Source organism: Bacillus rossius, chromosome 1, assembly GCF_032445375.1.
Source record: "Bacillus rossius redtenbacheri isolate Brsri chromosome 1, Brsri_v3, whole genome shotgun sequence".
NCBI lineage: Eukaryota > Metazoa > Arthropoda > Insecta > Phasmatodea > Bacillidae > Bacillus > Bacillus rossius.
Window position 1 is genome coordinate 318853440 of NC_086330.1, and position 24802 is coordinate 318878241.

A 24802-nucleotide genomic window follows, 5' to 3' on the forward strand; every position below is an offset into this window, starting at 1 on the left:
TCTCAAAATGCTTGTCGCCACCGAAGGGACGGTCAGTTGAGCTACGCTCGCCCGTCGAGAAGTGGAGGAGGGACCCCTCTGCCTCGCGTCGTCCTCCAACGGCGTCTCCACCCCCTCCTCCCCTTCACAGTGACACGCCGCCGTTCGTCACCGTCGTGCGGGGGAACTGGGGCCATAAAGCCACCCGAGGCACCGCACGCGCTCGTGCGAATGTTCGCGCACTTCGTTCGCTTCGTGATCCTTTGTGGCGGTCAAACGCGCCTCTTTGGGAGGGGGAGGGGCGCGCAGGGGGTGACAGCAGTGTGAACATTATAACACACGCACACTTGATGCATTTAATAAAAAGAACACGGCGTGCTTTCTGTGCACATAACGTCTGCGTATTTAAATTTTTTCGAAAAATTCTCTTAAAATATAGAAAAAGCAAAACAAAACGTTAGAAATTTGGTTACTCTTGAGTTTTTTTGCACTCTTGCTTTTCTTGCGTAGTGTATAAACCTGTCCGTAGATTTCATATTTGGATATGGAATTGAATATTTAATTTGTATCGTATTATTTAAAAAAAACAGCTTCATTATCACTAAACTATCACGAAGAGCTGCCTTAACATTACTATAACATAACAGAGAATTATTTTTATTATTCTTGAGGGACTCTTTTGGCGAAATACTAGATGGTGATTCTTGAATAAGTAATAAATGAAGTAGCTAATAACTAACTTTATTCCAATGGTTACCAACACAAGACAGTAGATTTTCAAACACGCCACTTTCGGTGACAATGCATTCCCCCACACGCGTGCGACATGCGCGTTGCATACCCCGTGTATACTCTTCGGCGACTTCCACTGGTCTTCACGTTGGTACGTTTTTTGCGCACCGTCATAGCTCCAAGCGTACTACTTTCACACCCAATGGTGATACAACATTTTCTTTTCACTTCAAATCACGTGTCGTCCTGTGTTTTTTTTTTTTTTTTTATGCGCTGTAACTACGTAAAAGCTTGCGAAGTTTTATAACGATTGGAACTTTTGAGACATCGCAATCAGTTTGGTTTCTGAAGCGGAAAGTATTTTTTTGGAAAAGTATTTTAGATGTTTCGCACATCCGGTCGCCGGCGTTCGAGAAAAATGTACCCTTCCTCCGCCATGGAGCGAGTGCGGGAGGCCCCAGGGGCGGCGAGCCGCTGCGGTCGGCAGCGCCGATAACTCGCGCGCTCGTCGGCCGAGCCTTTGTGGCGGCCGACCACCCATTAGCACCGCGGCACCGGCGGGATCTCCGCGCTGAATTGTGACTGCAGCTGGCTCGGCGCGGCCGCTCGTAAATCCCACCCCTGTTTTTGGAAGCGCTGGGAGCTGGAGCCGGGACTCTCACAATGGCGCGGTCTCCGACCGTTCAGCGCAACCAATAACTTCTCCGATTGTATTGTCGCCAAAAAAAAAAATATTGTGATCCGTGATACAACCATATTCTTCGTGTTTGACGATAGGTCATGCGTCACCACACTTTGTTAACACTCCAGGTTTCACCCATCGCTACGAGATACGAGCGTACGCAATTTATCGTCTGACGCTATGGACGATTTTCATAACCAGTACGTTTCAACGTGGGCAGTGAAAATTCGTGGAATGATTTACGGACCCTTTTAACTTCAAACAACCGTGTTTTTTTTTGTTCTCCTTTATTGAGGTCACCGTTGCACAATTTCTGTCCGAGCTGCCCAAGCTGATATTGCTGACATAGATATGGCATTTCATTGGTTTACTTTACGTGCGACATCAGTGGACTGCGGTGAAGATGCGTTGCGTTTCGTTGCGGTCTAGACAGTAATTACTGCACCATCGTCATGGTCAGTACAGTCAATAATAACGTCAGAAGTATCTGCTAAAATAATTAGATAAGTATATCTGAGGATAGCTCGCCTTTTAATTAAATCTACGTTGGCAGGAAACACTTTGTTATTTCAACCTGAAAGCTATGGCACTAACGTATTACTAATTAAACTGAATCGTTATAGTTGAAATTATGTTCTTCTCTGATATTTAAATTTATCGCTACTAATTTATCTGACAAAAAATATCTTTTAAATCAAATTTTTTACGCTTTTGCCAGTAATCTGGTGTGTTTTTACATGAATTTTGTATGTGGCATACATATACGCGTAAATATATTTTTTCCTTAATTGGTAATAATAAAAAGTTTTATGGTGCAAAAAATGTGTCAATCCCTACACACACCACGTTCATTAATGTTCGAACATGAATAACTTTTAATCTTTCCTTGCCAATCGTTAACATAAAGCCCTACATTTGCAGTTATGTTTTAACCTCTCGTGAGCACGTTTGACCACCTGTTTTACCCCCTCCTGCCACCCAGGCCTGCCTCGCCCAGTCGGCCGCGGGCGGTTTTTAACGAACGGCTCGGGCCGTGGCGCTTCATCGCGTCCCTTTTGACTGCGGGCGCCAGCGCTAAATCCCCGTTAAGGGGGGGGGGCCCCGCTCCCCGGAAGGCATTGTTCGCCCCACCGCCTAATTACCGCCGCCATTGTTAAAACTAATTGGCGCGGCGATGCCCCGTCACGCTCGTCGCGGGGTAATCAGTCGCTAATGGCCCAGGGGCGCGTCAGTGGCTGGAGGAAGGGCGGAGGGGAGGGGGGGTGTCGTGTACCCAGCATGCCCCGCGGAGTGCCACGGATCCCGTCGGATCCAATCGGAGTAAAATCCCGGAGGAGAAGGCATCTGGCGACCGAGCCAGTTCGCTCCGCGATTGGCCGGGGCGGGGGGGGGGGGGGGGGGGGGGGGTTGACATTCAGGAACGTGTCCGAACCCGCATGGAGAGAGCGCTCCCTCCCCTCGGGAAGCCTACAACTCACGTAGTTTCGGTTCCCTACCACGTTCGTGCAACTTCGGATATCTCTCAAAAATTGAAATTAAATAATTCGAAGGGTTAGGTTATGTTAGGTCCGTCACAACATGCTTGTTTTCATTGGAAACTTCTGATTTAGCGGCTGAAATGGCGTTAATACCAAAACGCAAAACTTCGGAAATATTCGGAAATTCTTGCAGGGAACCGAAACTACGTGAGTTGTAGACTTCCGCACTGGCCTCACCAAGCTGTGTTCGCGATGTTGGCGATCCTGGTGACTTCGCCGGGTTTTTGGTCCTCTGATATGTTTTCAAACGTCGCTGACTTCGCACACGCGCAGATAAGCAAAAATTTATTTATTTTTCACGCGGAACTGCTCCGTACCATGTCGACGGCAAAGTTCATTGAAGTGTTACGTGAATTTATTTATTTATTTATTTATTTATTGTCTTTATTGGTGGCGAAGTTAAGGCGGTACGCCTTCTCTTACACTTAACCACTTTTCTGCAAATACATCAAAGATTTGAATATTAAAAACTATCCATGTTCTTGGAATAAATCGATGGAAGAATATATAAGGCAGGATGTGCAGGTCAATGCCTGTGATTTAATTTCAAAGGAACGCTGTCATACTGAGTTTTATTTATTTTTAAACGATCCGTAAATTTGGTTATGTCCTCTCTAGAAACTGCTTCATCAAATGATGAAATCGTTCAATTCTTTTGTTCCTAGATTAACTTCATGAACCCATTTATTTTTTTGTTTACATACCGTGAGAGCCAACAGAATATTATCATCACTTGAAACCCACGGATTAAATCCCTCCAACATCGCGAACTAGACTGATCTGTATGGCCGCCTGGCGCAGCGAACATAGCGAACACCGCGAACGCAGCGTAGCTTTCTGTGTGGCTTTGGCTTTATCCAGTCTTGATATCACAGAGTAGGTTCTTTTGCTCTTACTATTTTAGGACGAGGAACGGCGAAGGAGAGTGTTAGCGACATGTCTACTAACTGCACACACTCGCCCATTTTTGTTTGTTAAAAATCTTTCTAGTCAAAGTAAATGTTGCACTCATCGTACTGTTAGGTTATAAATACCGACTAACAGAATCTAGTTTACTTTAAAAAATTGATATTTTGTATTCATAACTGTGGACAAAGTGATTTCTATATAAGTTTTAAAATAAGCTATGATTAATTTAACACCACAAATATATTTGGAAAGTTTTACCGATCATACATTGTTAGAAAATCTTTATACAAATCTAATAGTGAGAAAACACATACAATTTTACTGCGTGTTAGGGTTTTGAAAGGTATTTTCGACGTTGATCAGATGAATGATCGCTTTCGTTGCTAATTGCAAGTGAATAAATCTAATAGGTATATTGAGTTCATGCACACACACTCGTGGCAGTACTACCGAGTTAGTTAAGATAGTGAGAGCTAGAGCACGTGAGAGAGGGAGAGATAGAGCAGTGTGTGCGAACTTCTTTTGCATGAGACAGTCTCTTAGGTCCTTTGGTAAATGCGATGAAATTGAAGTGTAATGAAATTTAGCAATAGTACCTGCGGCTCTTGCTTTGTGCAGGCGCGATTAATTCTGGCCATGTCAATGTCATTAGGAAAATCCACAAGCTACGTAATATTTAAGTACCACCAAGGTCGTCGAAATAGGAAATCAATCAAGTTTTCTTGTGTTAGACACCTGGGATTTGGAACCATCAAGGCTAAAACGATTTGGTTATCAGGCATGTGATGTGAATGAGACAGTTAATCAACTAAGTGATGGAAGCTCACCGAACACGTAAGCCCCCGTGGATTCTGTACGGATAGAGTTTAATAGGGGCCATGTTGTAGATTGGCATGATGCCCGGTTGTCGTATCGTGAAATGGGCTGGCATGCAGGTCATGATGCTGTGCATGATTTGGAGGTGCTAACTGATAACGAGGGACGTTGCGTTCCATTTAATGATGAATTTATGTTCCGCATTTATTATGGCGTACGACAGCGCCGTGAGTAGAAAGTAAACACATTTAAAGGTGTAGAGTGGCACACCTACATGATTCCTGGCAACGTGGTGTTTTGAACCGTATTATATGACTTAAGGTCAACTTGCGAGACCCAGACGGCAGAGCTTTACGTAAGCGATTATCACAAACTTAAGTTTTAACCCTTATGATACAGCACCAATGTACATTTTTTTTATCAAGGTGATGTTCGTCGACAGACATCTATATTCTCGCGTTTTGGTATTCCCACGGTAAGCAAGGTAACCTGTTTCCGATGGAACATGTGTTGAATCCACTTGGACTTTTAACTCCAATAAAATATGCCGATATCTGCAGAATATCAAGAGCTAGTTAAACAGCTATGGTTAGACTTGCCTCTAAAAAGATACAGCCTCTATCTACTCACTACTTATGCATACAATGTACTTAATTTACACAGGCCCATGAGGTTGCTACATTCAACTGACATAGGGTCAGCTGTTTATCCGTACTGCCTTCTAGGTGCCTGGTATGTCTAGTCTGGCAGTCGGTATGTATACCCTGAGTCGTGAGTGAAACGGAATACTTAAGCGATGCTAATATAGTGTGAACCTATTCACATGTTTTGCCACTAGAATAAAAATTGCTAGCTTACCTATTGTATAAGTAAATGAGAAGAATGTCAACATTTGGTCGGTAACAAAATCTTTCATTATAAAAAGCAAATTTCTGCATTAAAATCTAGCATCTGTTTCGACTAATCATTGTAATTCATTTTAACGTATACTAATATCGTTTAAACATTATTACAAAGAGAAATTGCAGAATGTGGCTCGAGTAATTTAATTAATTGGGGCTGAATGCATCGCTGGCATTGGTTTAATAGAGATGAAGAAGAGTGATGAAATGAGAATAGAGCATTCTCAGAATACATGAGAGGGGAAACTGAAGTGCTCTGAAAAAACCTTTTTGCTATCTGCAACGTGCGCCACGTTTCCCGTTTACGATAAGACCTGGTTTACCCCGCCAGGAATGAAACCTGGACAGCCTTGGTGATATGGGAGTGATGTGACCACCTGAGTGACGTGGCCACCAAGTGGTTTAACCACCTAGTGATGCGACCACCTAGTGATGTGACAATCTAGTCTAGTAACCACCTATTTTCGTGATCACATAGTGATTTGGATACCTAGTGATGCAGTCACCTAGATATGTGGACACCTATTGTAGTGACCACCTAAAAATATGACCACTTGAGTGATGTGGACACCTAGTAATATGGCCATCTAGTGATGTGGCCGCATATAAAAATGGTCATCTAGTTATGTGGCCGCTAGAAAGTAGCTTAATATCCAGGGTGTCTACTGGTCACGAAAGTCACGAAAGTCACGAAAAAGTCACGAGTTGTGGAAAAGGTCACGGAAGTCCCGATAAAGTCACTTATTTTCTTCAATATCATATAAACAGACCTGAATTATAATTCCACTTGTCTGTTGTTGACGAGACGTCTTACTTTCTCTTCTTCTAGTGAAAGTGAGATACCACAAACATCAGGCAACTTGAATAAATTTTTTGATGGTAATGTTTGGAAAGCTGAAATATTGTGGGCATTGAATAAGGTGATGACTCATGGATCAGATAGAGGTGCTTGTGTTGCCAGTGATCTTTTTCCAGCAATGTTTCCAGACAGTGTAATTGCTCAAAAATTTAAAATGCAAAAGGACAAACTGGGGTACTTGGTTACATTTGGCCTGGGACCATTTTTTCAAGAGAAACTGTCAGAGAATTTGAAGAAGTGTCCATTTTTTGCTGTTTCATTAGATGAGAGCCTTAACCGTATTGCCCAGAAAGGTCAGATGGACATTATTGTACGTTACTGGAATCCTACAGTAAACATGGTTTCAACCCGCTACTTAAATTCATTGTTTTTGGGTCATGCAAGTGCAGCTAATCTTCTTGATGCATTTACATCAGGAATGTATCAATTAGGACTGCCCCTGAAAAATGTTTTACAAATTGCAGTTGATGGACCAAATATCAATTTGAAATTCCTGAAGGACTTTAGTCATATGATGCAAGAAATTTCAGATAATGAAGATGACAAGAAATTAATTGACGTGGGCACTTGCTCACTACATACTGTCCATGGTGCTTATAAGACAGCCCATAACAAATGTGAATGGCACATAAATGTCTTTCTTCGGTCTTTGTACTATCTGTTTAAAGATTTCCCATCACGCAGAGCAGATTATATTCGTGCTAGTGGATTTAGAGAATTTCCACTTAAAATGTGTGCAATTAGATGGGTGGAAAACTCTAGCGTGATTGACAGAGCTCTGAAAATGATAAATCATCTGAAGAAGTATGTAGCACTTGTTGAGCCCAATCCACCTCAAACAAAGAATTTTTCCACTGTGCAAGATTTCCTGAAGGATTCACTTCTTGAAGCCAAACTGTATTTTTTGCAGTCAGTTGCAGGTGAAGTTGAACCGTACTTAAAACTTTTTCAGAGTGATAATCCATTACTGCCATTCATGTATGCAGAACTCTATTCACTGGCACGAAGTATTGCAAGTAGAATGTTGAAGAGTGATGTAATGAGTAATGTCAAGAATGTAAAACAGCTGTTGGCTATAGATGTGCAGAACAACCTTGCAAACATGGCAAAAGTTGACATAGGTTTTGGAGCAAAACATAGCTGTAAGAATGTTAAAGAAATTGATGTACAAACATTCAGGAGAGACTGCAGAAATTTCTTGTTGGAGATGTTCTTGAAACTTACTAGTGCAAAGTCACCGTTACGAAAAATCATGGTGAAAGGCGCTTCTTGCTTCTCACCAGCTGTAATGTTGAGTGAAACTTTAAGAGCACAGCATGTTACAATTGCCCTCGATGAGCTTACGTCAAAGCATCATTTTTCAAGCATAGAGGCTGACCAGATAAAAAAAAATTATCTTGCAATTTGTGACCAGCCATTTGTTCAGGAAAAGTTGAAGACATTTGAAGTCAGTGTTCACAGACTAGATACATTTTTGTATGAGCTCTTAACTAGTGAAAAAGCCAGCAAACCTTTGATTACTTTTTGCACTATGATCTTGACGATGTTCCATGGAAACAGTGCGGTCGAAAGGGGTTTTTCAGTAAACAGAGAGTGTTTAGTGGAACATTTAAGCGAACATTCTCTTATTTCTCAAAGGAGCATATATTCTGCAGTACAGTCTGTATGTGGTGTACAAAATATTGAAATTTGTAGTAGGATGCTTCAAGCAGCAAGACATGCAAGTTTTAGGAGGAAAGAAGCCCTTCAACAAAAGAAAATGAAGGAAAATGAAGAATCCGTTAAGATCAAGACAACAATGGAAACAGTGAAGTTATTGCAGGCGAAAAAACGAAAACTTCTCGAGCAGGCTGAAGAAGAGGCTGCTGTACTTCAACAAGAAATTGATCGTGAACGAAAAATTCTGAAGAAAATGTAATAGACCTACATATAATATGTTTACCTTCTCGAGAGCAGTGTTTTTACATTATTTCAAAACAATTTCATAATGTATATAAGTTTTCTTTTAACAAGTTGTTCAAAAATTTGGAAGCTCTCACGCTACAATTTTGGGTAAGTTTGTTTGCTTTTTCAGTAGTCTCATAATATATATTAGTACGTATTGTTATTGTTGCATTTCTTTCGGATCAACATTTTTTGTAATTACGTAGCCTAAGTGATTCAGAAAATTAAGGTCAAGAAAAAGTCACTAATTTTATTTCTGAAAACTTGGTAGACACCCTGATATCTGACATAAAACATATGTTTATTCCGCTGATCAATAAAGAACGTGAGCAGCCAACGTTAAAAAAAAACACTGTAAGGTAATTGAGGTTTTGTTTTTAGTGGGGCCTCAATTGTATTACAGAGGTTCTCGTTAGTTTACTGTTCTTATATTTGTACAGAACTAGCAGCATCAACCATTATCATCGCAGTTTTACCTCCCGTTTCGTTACAGAATTTGGGATCCTTGCATAAAATACCAGAAATGACTGAAATCGTCTTGGTGCCCTGATTTATAAAAGTGCACGTCATTTCCACTTTTCTCAATCTCAATTATCTAGATATTTCATTATTTAGTGGAAATAGTGGGCCCGTCACCCATCAGTGCAGTAGCAGCGGTTCTATTCGGTTTTAAAGTCCATTATCTAATGCTTACCACGTGTATCTCATTTCTGTCTTTAAAATACTTCTAGCTAGACTGCTGGGTTGATTATTGCATTTGGCATGCACTTCGCGCGAATTTTCTGTTACGTTAAAAAAATAAGAAGAAAAAAATACTACTCCATAGATCTATTTCGTGGGGAAACTGACTGTCGCCTCTCTCCACGTGCAATGAAACAGACGACAGAAAGTATCAGCTTACATTTAACTTTTAACGTCGGTAAGAGGGCATATATCTTTGAATTAATGAGCTGCTGACTATAAAATAGTCTATCGAAATACTCGTATTGTGCCTCTAAAAATGGAATGAGGTTGTGTTTTTGATAATTATTTTTTTAACTGAAAACCTTTGGAGATTGACAGCTTAAAATTTTTCATGCAATTTAGCAACATACTGTTTGCTCTTTTTTTTTCAGTTGGCATTTAATTTCGTATTCCATACTCGTCAAATATTTTTTACGAATGTGACACTGCTCAGAGGACACTTTATGATTTTGGGATTAGTGGAAACATCCTTTCTATTGAAATCGTTGAACAAGGTAGCTCGAACGTATCCGTGATTAATTACCTCGATTATTCTTACAAATTTACATACAATGTCGTTGAAGAAGTCGGGATTGCCATTTGTTATCATGAAATGCCAAATATTCTGGTACCGCTTGCAATAAAGCTCCTGTGCTAATAATTTTGGTTTGACATGTCATAAGACTTAGGTTTGGCTACTTGTTGAACTCAGCACTTGTGAACTGGTGTGATCATCATGATATTTGCAGTCACTCGCGTGAAATAATGAGTTGTTTCCTAGCGGCGCTTACATACTAGAGCCTGTTAGTAAACATGTGGTTGCAACAAGGTATACAAGGTCTGAGAGATATGATCTATGCCTTGAGATGGGATTGGGAAAAATAGTTCAAAATTAAAACTATAGCAAAAAGTTGAAAACATCCATATTCCCCACAAAGTTTTCTGAGATAATACAAAAATAACACTTGTGAATATTTTTATATTTTTATTCGTTCTTATGCTGGTATTGATAATAATGTATTTATAATATTTTTGAAGTTCTTTTTTCATGTTCCCAAACTACGAATTTAATTGATTATTAAAGAATGATAAGTTATATGTAAATATTACAAAGTGCATAATGCGTTTTAATACCAGTACTCACTTAGAACAAAAGTTATTATTCACCTTAAGTTTGTCTCTGTTTGGATCGAAAATGGCGTGTTTTGCTGTGTACCACCTCAGATATATTCCCCCGCAAGGGGCAGTACGTATTTTAACAAATTTATCTTATGTACTTGCGTTAAGTTTCGTAATGCACGTACATATCAATGTTCCTACAATAGCTTTGTCAAACTGAAGATTTTAAAGCAAGCATCGTTTATGAATCAGAAAATGACTTTATGCTACTGTATGTATTACCCACATTTCAGCTGCCAACAATAAATTAAAACATTTTTGTCAAAATTATTTTCGCATAAGAACTGTGTTAACGTAGCACAATAATCTTGATGCTTACGGGGCGAGCTAAAACAGTGGTGAGACACTGAGGGTTAGGATTGTTGCCCCACCATGCTGAGTTATTTATCCCACGGCCACCCCAAACCATTCTGGAAAAAAGCTGCCATGACCCATTTCTTCACCAAAATCACGAATTTTAACTGTTTCCGACTTCAATCACTTCAATCACTTTGTTGTCAACAATAAGTTTAAATGGTCCGCCCTTCTGACGTTGTTAAGAAACGATAAAGCGCTAAGGGCGAGTTTGGCATGCGCATCAAGCACCCAGTCGCACAAAAACATTGAGAAAGCGTGCAGTCTTCTCGTCGTGCAACTTGTCCCTGTTAGATGATTGTATTGCTGGAAGGTGAGAAACGAATATCGATGCACACGCCTCGGATGGTTTGGTCGATATTCAGTTTGCTGGTTTTTAAGATACATCTGTGTTGAAGTGCTTGTATTTAATATTATTTTTAACCCTTATGAAGACCATTTTTTTTACTCCCTATGGGAATTTAGAAACTATATAGTGAGACTAGGACCTCACTAAAAAAAAAAAATGCTTAATATAAGTCTGGTTTTGAGTTTTTTCGATTTGTTAAATTATATGCGGAGCTAATAGCTGAATAAAATCCAGTGCATTAAAATTTTTGTTAGTTTTTGATCTTATATTTGTTAATTAGTACTAATATTTTTTTTTGTTTTATGATAATTGATAGTTTGATTTTGACTACTTTATATTCTTTTTTGGGAATATATACATGTTAGTTTTTGCTTTAAATTTAATAAAATTATTATTTGGGAGTATTTAATATCAAATATAAAGTTATTTTGATTAGGATATTCTTTATAAGTTTTTAGTGATCCTGAAAAATAAAAACAATAAATATATATATATATATATATATTTGAGTTATAAATCATTTTAAATAACTGTTTCCTGCTTTTATTTTTTTTAAATTGTATACTATGTACAGAATTTTTTTTTTATCCCGAACAGATTGATTACCATTTGAGCTGTACAAGTGTTATCCCGGAACAAGTGTAAAATCGTGCGCCGCTTGAAGCGCACACCCTACGGACCATGTTCGGGCTCTGTGACGCCGGCAGCGAAGAGAGCGGCTGTGCGGTGATCCCGACACCGCCGGTGCTGTGTCATGGCGCTCTGCGACGCCCCAGTCACCAGCTCTGCATTGTCGGGTCTGAGCCGCGAACACAAGTCGTGGTTGTAGCGGCGTGGGTTGTTCCTGAACTAGGGGCGTCGTTCGTGATGTACAGGTGACGCAGTCTTAGATTCCGCCGTGCGCGCGCTAGCCCTTTTGTTTGACTTGTGCGTGGTACTTGTTGCGTACCTTTCGACACGTAACTATTTCCCTACGGAGTTTATACATGGGGATATCCCTGCAAAATTGCATGCTTGTGTTTATTTATATGTAATGCATACTACGATTTATTACATAATAATACTTAGCCGTTGATGTAACAAAATTATTTTTGATTAAATGATATTAATATAATCATCCATATAATTATAGCCGCTTACGTTTAGCCACTTAATTAAATATCATTTATCAAAAGTTTTTGTTTTGAATTAAATATTTGATGTAGGCTACCTGACGTTTATTGTCAATTACTTTCGTAAAGAATTTTGAAATCACATCATTTTTTTTTTAAATGATACAATATCAGCCATACCCTGAAATTTCGCGTGCAAAACTTTGGGTTATTTAGCTTGTTCCAAAAAAGTTACAAAATTTTCTAGAACATTCTGACGTGTTCGTATATCTTTGCTACTCAGTGAGTTTTTTTTTTTCGGGCTTCTCAGGAGGAAGAAACCAAGTGATTTTCACCACCAACTCCCACCCAAACACATATACCTATGCCTAACACTCTTATTATTATCAGTGGGAGGGAGAACAAGAGCTATCTACCACCATAACCCGACGATGGGGGGGGGGGGGGGTGGGCAGTGGATATTTGTGAGGTTAAGTGAGTGTTTACGAACACACTTTTGACTTTTATATATGTTTATTGATTATTTCGGTATGAGGTTTATTTTGTTGCAATTGATTTCTTATATTTAAAAAAAATGTGTTCTGAAATTAGGATGCACAATAAGCACCTTAGCAAATTAAAAAGTAAATATATTTTTGTTTAAATATCTTGCAAGAAATTCCCGAACGGTCATTGTCAGGTTGTATTTACACTTCTAGTAGTGGGCACCTCGTGGGGAACACATTTATAATTGGCGAGGGATCTCTGCAAAGTTGATTAGACCCACTATCCACATTGGATAGAACGCGAACTGTGTGACTGACCTCTTTACAAAAACTAAATGAAAATGATTATTATGGCACATCGGCAAACCACTGAATCACTGGCCATTCTGAATTTGGTTTTACATTTAGAGGTTATTGTTGATTCTTATACAGGTCCCTTGAATTGTTTGTGATGTGTGTTACCTATTCTAAAAAATAAAAAAAAGTCCGCCGTCGTTGGATGAAGATGCCATTGCGTTTCCTCGTGAATGAACAAGGTCTGGCAATAAAGATGAGTAGAAATAATTAATTTTTTGAAAGTAAAAAAAAAGTGTTTTATATCTGCACGTCAAGTGCGAGTGCGAGTTTTAGATTACCATGCGTTCGGGCCATGAAAAAAAAATTGAAAAGAAAAATGGCTTTGCAGTACTTGCACGAAGGGTATATATTCCGAGGGCAAGAGACCCATTTTGCTGGATCAGTACTTTTGGCCGCGGTGTGTGTGTGTGTGGTAAAGGGTTGGTAAGGGGGAGGCTCTCGCTTGCGTGCCATTGGCAGGCCATATTTCAGCCCCGTGTCACATGCTGTATACCCCAGCTCTGACGTCACCCGCCGGAACGAGCCAGGGGGCCTGGAATAATTCTATAACCCTTGGTCTCCCCCCCCCCCCTCGTGCCAACCACTCAGCCAGCTCTTTCGGCGAGCCTGCAAAAAAAAAAAAAAAAGCACCCTCTCGCTCGGAGGACGAGGACCCACGGTTTAATTTAGGGGAAGGTCGGCCCCGCCGCCACAAAGGAGGAATGTCGTGTCCATTCCCACGTTATCCACTAGCTGTTCTCTGTGCCAGGCGGACAGGCTTCGCTTAGTGTCGCTCTTTTTAACCACCCGAGGACTGGGAAACTGAACACAAATAATAATAAATGAATTAAAGTTTTGCGGCAACGATACATCACCATCTTGAAGGCGAAAACGACGCGAAAATTGCAAACGAGGATTTTTTTTTTTAAATATTTATATATGGTATAGTGTACCTATCAATGGACATGATTATAGTTGAGTAAAGAATATATATTTTTTTTTACCGTATCGTTGCGTATCTATGTTTGTGAAGCGGGATGATAGGTGCGAAATTCGCTGGTGTTTTTAGTGCGATATCACCTCTGAGCGCAAGGCTCTGAACTGACGTGCAGCCTTCTCGTCGAGCATAGGGAAACAATGAAATTTGAGCGGTAACCATGACATTAGATTGGATGAATAAATTAGATTTTGTGGTGCACGGCCCTCGTTGGTTTCAAGAATTTTCCCCGAGCATTTCATGCCTAACAATTAATTAAAAATTAAATACGGAAACAAAGCTAATTATTTGCCTCCAGGCATTCTTAAATGTTTTTTTTTTTGTAAACGGACACTACTCTGATATCATGAGCGGTTTTCAAATCGCGTTGTTTCTTGTAAAGCTCTTCAGACTGTATATGTGCCCAGGAATGCCGGCCCCTTAGCAAGGCCTCACCATTAGTTTTTTTTTTTTTTTTTTTTTTTTTTAGCTTCTAGGCTGAGAAACAATCTCCAAGTTTAATAATGAAGTTGCGAAACATATATTTATATGCCGCTATTGATTCCAGAACCACAGCCGGGTTAATTTATCAGCATGTTAACGTATATTGCATGCTTTAGCAACCATTGTCTAATAAACCATCTATTTTGGTTTCCGAGGTTGAGCGGTATCGAAGTGGTAGATTATACCAACGCTCCGCCCTGAATTGCCACAGGCTTCTTTGGGGCTGAGAATTTAACTGAGAGCCATAGCCGCCGATCCTTCGTTTTGTGAGCGAGGACAGAGATCGAGGTTTCGATAATTTTCTTCGTGCAACTTATTTGTTTATTTATTCGAATTTCATTTGGCGCATTTAAGACGTGTACGCCTTCTCTTTCACGGGACCATGAGATAAACAATCTATAATAAGATAGTTCTATGAATCAAACATGAAATTACTTACCAACAAATTAAAGATTACAGCTATTTCTGATAAATTATATAGCAATGTAGCATTCATGTTAATTAGAAATGTGTTGTATTACATATGAAAATATGATTAATAAACAAACTAAAATGTAGTATATATTGTTTTAAATATAAAAAGTGAAGTTATAATTAAAATTCTTATTATGGTACTGTCTTTCTCTCACAAGCACATTCATTCATTCAGAAACCTACATTTTTGTAGAATCACTTGGATGAAGGGGCGGGGATCGTGTCTTGTAGGATAGACTTGGTACGAGCCTGTGTGTGCACTGACATTTAGTGTAATGCCAAATAAATGTAAGATTTACTTGATTGGTGTAGTGTAGGAGAGCTATAGGAGGGTGTAAGACACTAAATAAAATAAATTGCCAGGTGTCTTCTTTAGGCGACCAATCACGAGAAGCTTCGTTCTATTGGCTCAAGCTCCAGCCGATCAGAGGAGAGCCGCTAATGTTAGTATATGCAGAGCCTTGCCACCTTCTGGCTCTCAATTGATTCCTCAAACTGAAGATACCTGCTGCAACGCAGAGCGAAACTACGGTACAATCTATCACTTCGCTTCAGCTCAAATTAGAAACCAATTTTGATAAATTGTAAAAAAAATCTAGTAAAGCCAAAAAATCTTAAACATAATATTAAATTTTAATAAAATCAGGAATGTGTGCGTTCACACACATTCACATACACCGACAAGCAAATAGTTTTTTTGTAGAAAATATTGCTAAAAATAAAAAATGGTTGTCTGGAAAGTCGGTTTACGGACGATAGTTTAACGTGACAACGTCATAAAAAAACATTGATCAAATGATTGCATACTTTTATAAATAAAATTGAATCATTTTTATTTTAATAATAAAAGAACAAATACTTGAAATTATAGGTACTAGTAATCAGATTTTTAAAATGCAAGAATAATTAACCTTTATTGCCGAAATTGTTATTGTAATAAGCAAAGAAAACCACATTAACTTTTCACTTCACTTTATAAACAGTCGACGAAACAGTTCACGTGTCGAGGATAGATAGCCCAATTCGTTCGGTTCGCGTCCGTCTCCGTAGACGGCAGCACCGTATGGGAATAATATTATTTCGTTTTTATAATACGATTTTATAACAAATACGCATCCCAAATACACCAAACTTATTTATCATGTGTTACAATATTTTTTTAAAACATTGTGCACAAGATCCCAGGTGTAATTTGAATTATTATGTGTAACTGTAAAACACCATTGTTCGTACAAAAACTATTTGAAAATTCAACATTACTTTTAAATAACCGTACCGATTATGCTGAAAATCAGTGGACGATCGTTAAATTACATAATATTAATAATTCAAACGACGAAAACATGATTGAAAAGTCAAATCGATGGTTGTTCCAATCAAGTGGAAGAGAGATAGATGCGGCGCATGCGTACAATGAGCGTAACGGGGCACATCGTAGTGGGACAATGCGCGTTACGGGACACTTTTTCGTGCGTGCAGCCGGCGTTCATCGATTTAATAGACGTCATGTCAAAATAAAAAAACGCAAATATAGTAATTTCTTGATGATAGTTGTATAATATGGCCGTATTCATTAAGTGGCATAACAAAAGAAAGATTGAGAAGAAAACAACGCCAGAGGTTTTGACAATGTTTTGGCCCTAGCAATTATATATTATTTTGTATGCCTAGAGTTAATTATTATTAACTGCCACAAATAGTTTATCCTGTGAAGTCACTGACTCTTAGTTTTCATTTAATTTTTTTGACGTGACAACGTCTAATAAATCGATGAACGCCGGCTTCATGCACGAAAAAGTGTTCCGTAACGCACATTGTCCCACTACGGATGTGTCTCGTGACGCTCATTGTACGCATGCGCCGCATCTATGTTCCACTCGATTGGAACAACCATCGAATTGACTTTTGAATCATTTTTCCGTCGTTTGAATTATTAATATTATGTAATTTAACAATCGTCCACCGATTTTCAGCATAATCGGTACAGTTATTTAAAAGTAATGTTGAATTTTCAAATACGTTTTTTTTACGAACAATGGTGTTTTACAGTTACACATAATAATTCAAATTACACCCGAGATCTTTTGCACAATGTTTTAAAAAATATTGCAACACATTATAAATAAATGTGGTATATTTGGGATGCGTATTTGTTATAAAATCGTATTATAAAAACGAAATAATAATATGCGCCTACGGTCCTGCCATCTACGGTGACGGACGCGAACCGAACGGATCGCGCTATCTATCCACTAAAGTGAAAAGTTAATGTGGTTTTCATTGCTTATTACAACTACAATTTCGGGAATAAAGATTAATTATTCTTGCATTTTAAAAATCTGATAACTAGTATAATTTCAAGTATTTATTCTTTTATTATTAAAAAAAGTAGCTTCTGTCGGCGAGTGCAGAAATAATAGGTTATGTTAGATATTTGATTACAGTTTATTTACATATATGAAAACTTGTTCATAATTATATTTAAACGAAAAGTTAATGTGGTTTTCATTGCTTATTACAACAACAATTTCGGCAATAAAGGTTAATTAATTTTGGCATTTTAAAAAACTCATTACTAGTATAATTTCAAGTATTTATTATTTTATTATTAAAAAAGTAGCATTTGTCGGCGAGTGCACTAATAATAGGTTACGTTACAATTGACTAAAAAATTATGGTGATTCATATAATTGATTATAGATATTTGATTACAGTTTATTTTTATGAAAACTTGTTCATAATCATATTTAAACTTTATAGCTAAACGCCAGTTTTTAAAATTAATTACAAGTCATCTACACGTGAACTGTTTCGTCGACTGTTTATAAAGTGAAGTGAAAAGTTAATGTGGTTTTCATTGCTTATTACAACAACAATTTCGGCAATTCATGCATTTCTTGCATTTAAAAAATCTGATTACTAGTATACTTTCAAGTATTTATTCTTTGATTATTAAAATAAAAATGATTCATTTTTATTCATAAAAGTAATCAATCATTTCATCAATGTTTTGTTATGACGTGGTCACGTTAAACTATCGTCCGTAAAACGACTTTACAGACAACCAATTTTTTTTTTGGATAACAAAGAAAAAATACTGTCAATAGCCAAAAAAAAAAGTTATGGATTTCGTAAATCTTAAATGTGTCATATAAACTTTAGCGAATTCAGATTTTCAGTTGCTATTCGATAAAAAAAATTTAATGGCATTAAAACTGTCGATACCATAAAGGTGGTTTGTGGTTCTTATCTCTCCTTCCTGTGGCCACCGACGAGTGTTGGTCGCATGTCTGCTCCCTCGCTCAGGATGTCTGCCGACGTTCATCCTCCAGGTGGGATCGAGTTCTCGGTGGCGAGATCTTCTTTCCCGCGGGGCGTTTTCCCCCGTTTACAGCGTCATCATTCGTCGCTATCCGCGCGGTGGGTGTAGTCTCCTCGCTTGCTTCTTCTCTCCTTTCCCTTCCGTTCGCCCTCGCTGTTTACCTTCCATCAGGACAACACGATTGCCCTGCGGACGGTTGTCCAAGGCAGCGCGGGGCCTGGTGCCCGGGGGCTGTCCTTGCTGGTGGCACGTGCCGACACGGTCCGGCCAGTGTTCGTTGTCCGTGCTGGTGGCACGTGCAGACACGGTCCGGCCAGTGTTCGTTGTCCGTGCTGGTGGCACGTGCCGACACGATCCGGCCAGTGTTCGTTGTCCGTGCTGGTGGCACGTGCCGACACGATCCGGCCAGTGTTCGTTGTCCGTGCTGGTGGCACGTGCCGACACGATCCGGCCAGTGTTCGTTGTCCGTGCTGGTGGCACGTGCAGACACGATCCGGCCAGTGTTCGTTGTCCGTGCTGGTGGCACGTGCCGACACGGTCCGGCCAGTGTTCGTTGTCCGTGCTGGTGGCACGTGCAGACACGGTCCGGCCAGTGTTCGTTGTCCGTGCTGGTGGCACGTGCCGACACGATCCGGCCAGTGTCCGTTGTCCGTGCTGGTGGCACGTGCCGACATGGTCCGGCCAGTGTCCGTTGTCCGTGCTGGTGGCACGTGCCGACACGATCCGGCCAGTGTTCGTTGTCCGTGCTGGTGGCACGTGCCGACACGATCCGGCCAGTGTTCGTTGTCCGTGCTGGTGGCACGTGCAGACACGGTCCGGCCAGTGTTCGTTGTCCGTGCTGGTGGCACGTGCCGACACGATCCGGCCAGTGTTCGTTGTCCGTGCTGGTGGCACGTGCCGACACGGTCCGGCCAGTGTTCGTTGTCCGTGCTGGTGGCACGTGCAGACACGGTCCGGCCAGTGTTCGTTGTCCGTGCTGGTGGCACGTGCCGACACGATCCGGCCAGTGTTCGTTGTCCGTGCTGGTGGCACGTGCAGACACGGTCCGGCCAGTGTTCGTTGTCCGTGCTGGTGGCACGTGCAGACACGGTCCGGCCAGTGTTCGTTGTCCGTGCTGGTGGCACGTGCAGACACGGTCCGGCCAGTGTTCGCGGCGCGGCGTGTCGGCGAGAGACGTGCTGATCGAGGAAAACAAGTATCAATTTCTCTCCTTTCTTTCGCACACGTCGAGCTCTCCCAAGGCCCGGTCTGTTACGCCATGTGGTTCATTTAGTTTTCCTATAAATTACCGCATATTCACAGACCTTTCTATGAAGAATTCACCTCAAATAAACGAAGAGTTCTTCGCAATTTTATATAACTGGAATTTTTCTTTAAAAAAAATCTTATGTTAGGAGTCTAAAAAAGTTTTTGTATGTTTCGCTAGTATACCAAGATTATTTTCGTGGATTCATTTTCAAAGTCAATAAATTTATTGCACGTAAATTTACTAAGATAAAGGTAAATCTACGAAGATCCCGGGATAATTTGTGACCAGCGTTCTTCGTAATTTTAAGGTGACAATTTTTAACTGTGATCTATTATCCAAGAGATTTACTGCGACAGCGCTCTTGCATATTGTGTTTGGTCTCAAATTTTCTCAAAAGATGTTTAAATTATATACTAGCGGTGAGAAGTCACTTCCGTGTTCACTTGTGTGACCTTTTACAGATCTTAAATAATATGATATAATTTATGAACCACCAAACAATTCTGGACAGCAGGGAAAATATATAAAACCCCTTCAACTAAAAGTAATGACAAGGAAATGAAATAAACAACCTATGCGGAAGACAGAGCCTTTAAGTTGTCTTTAAAATATAAAATCAATAATAATAAGTTCCAGTGACTTTCGCACTTCGCAAGCAAAGATTCGTACCAATTTTCAAAATGCGCAATTTTTTTTTCTTCAAATTTGACCACAGCCGCCGTGTTAATTTTTTTCCATTCCACACTCAATTAAAAATTTTAATGAAGACGCCTTTCATAAATAGAAGTATAGAACTTAATTAGCATTCATTTTTCAGGCTTGGAAACACATTAAGTGATCATAACGAAATTTTTCAAACAGATTTTTTTTATGTTAACATGACTGACTTTTTTTTTTAAAAAATAGCGAAAAAATGTAACGTTTATTTGAGAACCAAACTAAAAAAATACATTAAAATCCAAAAACCAAATATATTGCGAAGAACTAAAGTTAGCCTATGGAAATAAAGCTTTCATTACTTCTTTCCCGATGCTTTGGACCTTCTTAGAATTAATTAACATAAACCAATAGGAAGGTTAATTTATTTAAAATAAACTTCCTTTTGTGTATAATGAATTAGTGTCCAGAGTTAAGAACTTTAATAAACGCCGTAATACTATAAATAATGAAACTGAACAATTTCCGCTCTTACAATTATTTTTTTTCTTTATTGCTTGGAGGAAAGTGTTTTGATTTTCAACTTGACGGATAAATCTATCGCTGCACGGTCAAAAATTTTCCAGAGTTTTGTGGTCGAAAATGACGTAATATATCATATTACATCACATTTTACTATTATAAATATGTTGTCTTTACAACACTGTTATAAAAAATCTAATCTTGGTATGTGAGGCTCAGTGATTTGTCAAGAAAATATGTAGAAGTGTATTAAAAAACTGTAGCATCATCTGTGTTTTGTGACGTGAGTAACTTACAGGCACATATCTATTCTTGATAAACAAATCACAGCCACTTTCCGTGGAAGCAAACGCGTCCTGAGTAACCCGGCTAAATAAAGCAATGATGTCCAAAAAAGTTATAACGACTTCATTTGCTGACAGTCGCCAATAACAAACGAAGAATTGCTGACGCGGACAAAAGTAATTACAGTCTAGTGAGAGTTCAGGTTTCGTGAAAAATCACCGTGCTTTAGTATGTGTAGGCGGTTGTATTCCACGGAACATTTCAATCCTTGATGGACTAAAAAAACTATAATCTTGTTAGCGTATTATTTTTTATTGTCTGGCAGTTATTTATGCTGGTGTCTAAGCAAATGGAAATGGGGCGGTGGAAATATTTTGAAGGTCAGAGATGGAAACATAAATACACTTTTTAGATCATAAAATATTTTAATATTATTGTTACGGACGCAGACAGGACCGCGACACGCGCCAGGTTTGGAGCTGGCTGGCGGTCCTGCCAGGCCACTGGCTTTATGCGCTGTGTCATGTGCCTGCCGTCCACTGACGTAAGGCGTGCCACGCGTGCCTGGCCGGATTACAAGGGTTGTCGCTACCTTCCTTTCCCTGCCACTCCCCATGCATCGTCCTGCCTCGGCGCCGTTATCCATCGCTGAGCGGCCTTGGGAATTCTCGGGCCGCCGCGTGGAGCAGCGTGAATTGTCGCTGATTTTCTGGAGTGTTCTGGCGTTGGGTCAGCCCAGGATGACGCGACTCGTAACAGCTGCTCTCGTCGGTTCGAGAAGGGCGCCAGAGTACTTAAGCAGCGACGCTGGCTTCTGCGGGAGTTACGAGCGGAATCCGAGCGAAGGGAAGTGTGACATCGGCGAAGAGAATGAGAAACCACCGCCTGAGATTGGCGCGACGCGGAGTTCGACTGGATCGTTAGAATGTGGCGACTTAGTGGTGCGAGACTGTGTGTGTGGAAAGACGCGGGGTAAGGGGTGAACCACTGCTGAGCCTAGCTCCAGTGAGGAGTGCGAACTGCGGAACTTGACAGACATTGAGTGACTTGAGAATAAATATTTTTAAGTGCGAGTAATTTTGTAATCGGATATTTTTAAGTACAAGTATTTATTATTAGTTTAAATATTATTAATCAAAAAACTGTAACAAAACGTATTTGGGCTATCCCTTAAGAACCCAGTTCTCCCCACAGTTTAAATCGTAACATTATATACCTATACTGGGCTTACTTGAATATTAGTACACAATTAAATTGAATTATTTGAAAAAGTTGGCTTATTAAAGGAAATCATTTGTGAAGTAAGCAAAGTATTATTTTTTACTTTTGTGAACAGTCAAAATTACCCGATTAAAATTTTGTGCGCATTAGTCGTGCTAATACATTTTTTTAAAGTACGGCATGTTCGATTTTATTTTGATTTTTTGTAAATAGTAGAATTATTTCTATATTGCGTAATATTGCTTATCTAATAGTAAAATGGTGTAGAGTGGGGATTTAAAAAATTATGATGAATAAGTCATTAACTCGGAAACTTAACACATTTTTTTTTGGAATTTGGTGTTTTAATTCAAAATCGTGATAATTTACCTGTCGACTGTTCTCGGCTTGACTTTGAGTTAATGGACACCCTGCATGTGTTACGGAATATCAGACCATTCGGATGCGATTCTTCCATCTTTATCACGATACGAAAAGTGCCAAATTGGCAGCAGAACCTTGGTGTAACATTAGTTTACCAATCAAGTGACCTGAGGCGAACTTGCCTCCAGGCAGAACCAGCCAATCACGACGTGGAGTAGCCAATCAGGTTCTTGGCTGTTTTTAGCAGTTCGTGCAGCGAATAACTTTTGCAGCACAGTTTCAGAGATAGTTTTGTAGCACTGCAGTAATGTTTAAGTTTCCCAGAAATATTAAAGTTAAAATTATGAAACGTGTCTGAAACATTGCGAATTGAATGACAAATGGCAGAGTTCATCAGTATTTATATATCCAGCCAAACTCCATAGCGCAGTTAGAGCTCCCGGTGCAAGTGATTCTGGATTCGAGTCCGGGTAAGGTATGCATATCGTATAAAATTGATGTTAAATATGCCAACGTCAAGGAACCTGTGAAATAATTAAAAAAATGGTGTGAAATGGGGAAATGCTTGGCTCTTTGGTTATAGAAACTTACCAAGAAATCAAATCATAGAATTTAAAACGCAGATGTGGAAGGCAAAGCCTTGAACTCGCATTCGGATTGATCACCGTTCGAGTCCCGGTTCAACTGTGACAGCATTTATTTTGTTGTGGATTCACGAAATCACTCGCGGAAATGCTGGGATGTTTCGTTACCACATGTGACAGCCGATGATTTCCCAGGTTCCCTGCATTATTTTAGTTGTGTGTGTCCGTTTATGTCCGTTTATAATAACCTCTCGGTCGATGAGACGTTGACTCCTCACAGTCCGCCGCGAAAAAAATATCCCTTTTGTTTTGGCCACGCCATTTCTCCACTTACACATACCTAAGGGCAGTTTTTTTTTCTCGGAAAGATCCGAACGCCCACTCGACTGCAGTACAGCATGCACGCGCCAGCACACGCTTCCTTGTGATCGGCGCCCGTCTGCAAGAGAATCCATTGCCCTTTTTGGCCGGGCCACTCAGAACGCGTTTGCTGCCGCACTGAAGTACCGTGATTGGTGTGCCGACACATGCCCAAAAGAAAGAAGAAAAAAACTCAACCCAGTCATGGAAACACACGACGATGATACAGTGTAACTTTCAGCTAATAGGCTACTCGAAATCATTTCGCGAAAAATGCATGCCCATAGATATGAATTGTTCTGTGTTCTATATATAGTGTTTAGCCTCGTTAACGAGACGGGAGCTGTAAGCTGCGTGTTTAGTTTCCACGTTTGTGGCTGTTTGTTGAAGGCGTTGAAGGGGTGGAGGGGAGGCATTTGGAGAGACCCACCACTTCTCACCCCTGCGAACATTCAAGTGACCTCCACTTCTTGGGGTTTTCGGGTAAGGGGGGTTGGGGAAACCTCGTTCTTCGGGTCGCGGGCTCGTTGTCTGAGCAAGTACCGCCAACTCGCGCAAGTTGCCGCGTCGAGTCGGTGGGGCGGCGCGGGCCTCACCCCTTCTCATCCCTTCCCCACCCCTATTCCATAACAGTACACAACTGCTCTGCTCGTGACTGCCGCCTGGCGAAGACATCTCACTACCGTCGTTTGCAGAGGTAACTGAGCCCGCTTTGGTTTTCACAGATATTAATTTATTGCCACCTATTGGATAAAGATAACCATCATTTGTTTAGTTAGTTCCATTTCGTATTTTTACACACATTATTTAATAGTTTATACTCTTAAAAATTTTGTGACCCAAAATAAAATACATGTTTTATCGATATGTACCTCAAAATACAGTTTATGTTAAAAAAAATGTTATGTCCATAAAGTTGTTTATTAATTAAAAGCGAGATTTTGATATATTTTCTAATTTTATTAAAGGAATTGTGTGATTTCTTTTGACAGAAATAAACTAGAAAACTAGTCAACAGTTTTCAAAACTTTTAACGTGAATTCGATGAACGTACTGGGGTCATGACAGAATCTTGGTGACAAGAAAATGGTATGAATAGTATAGCTTAGCAGTTTTTTACGGGTAAACCGCCAAAAAAACAAAAAAACAAAAAAATATTGAAATAAAAAATTCATTTTCGAGAGAGAAAAAATTCGTAAAAAATTCAAAAATTTTAAATTCGGAAAACCTCAAAATATTTTTGCGTTTAGAAAACGAAAATTCTTCAAAGCAGCTTAAATTCCCAGTCGACTAGCCGCCATTAGCCGCCGAGGACACACCAGCCATTTTAAATTTTGACATCATCGTTGCAATTTTTGCTACAGCCGCCTTCTTGAAAATCCGTAA

At 39.8% G+C, this 24802-nt stretch overlaps 1 protein-coding gene across 2 annotated transcripts in view; it reads left to right on the forward strand.

Annotated features, from left to right (window-relative positions):
• The window catches only part of LOC134527956 (uncharacterized), a 1033783-nt gene that overhangs the window by 497796 nt on the left and 511185 nt on the right, over positions 1–24802 (forward strand). The gene's annotated exons all lie outside the window — the stretch shown is intronic.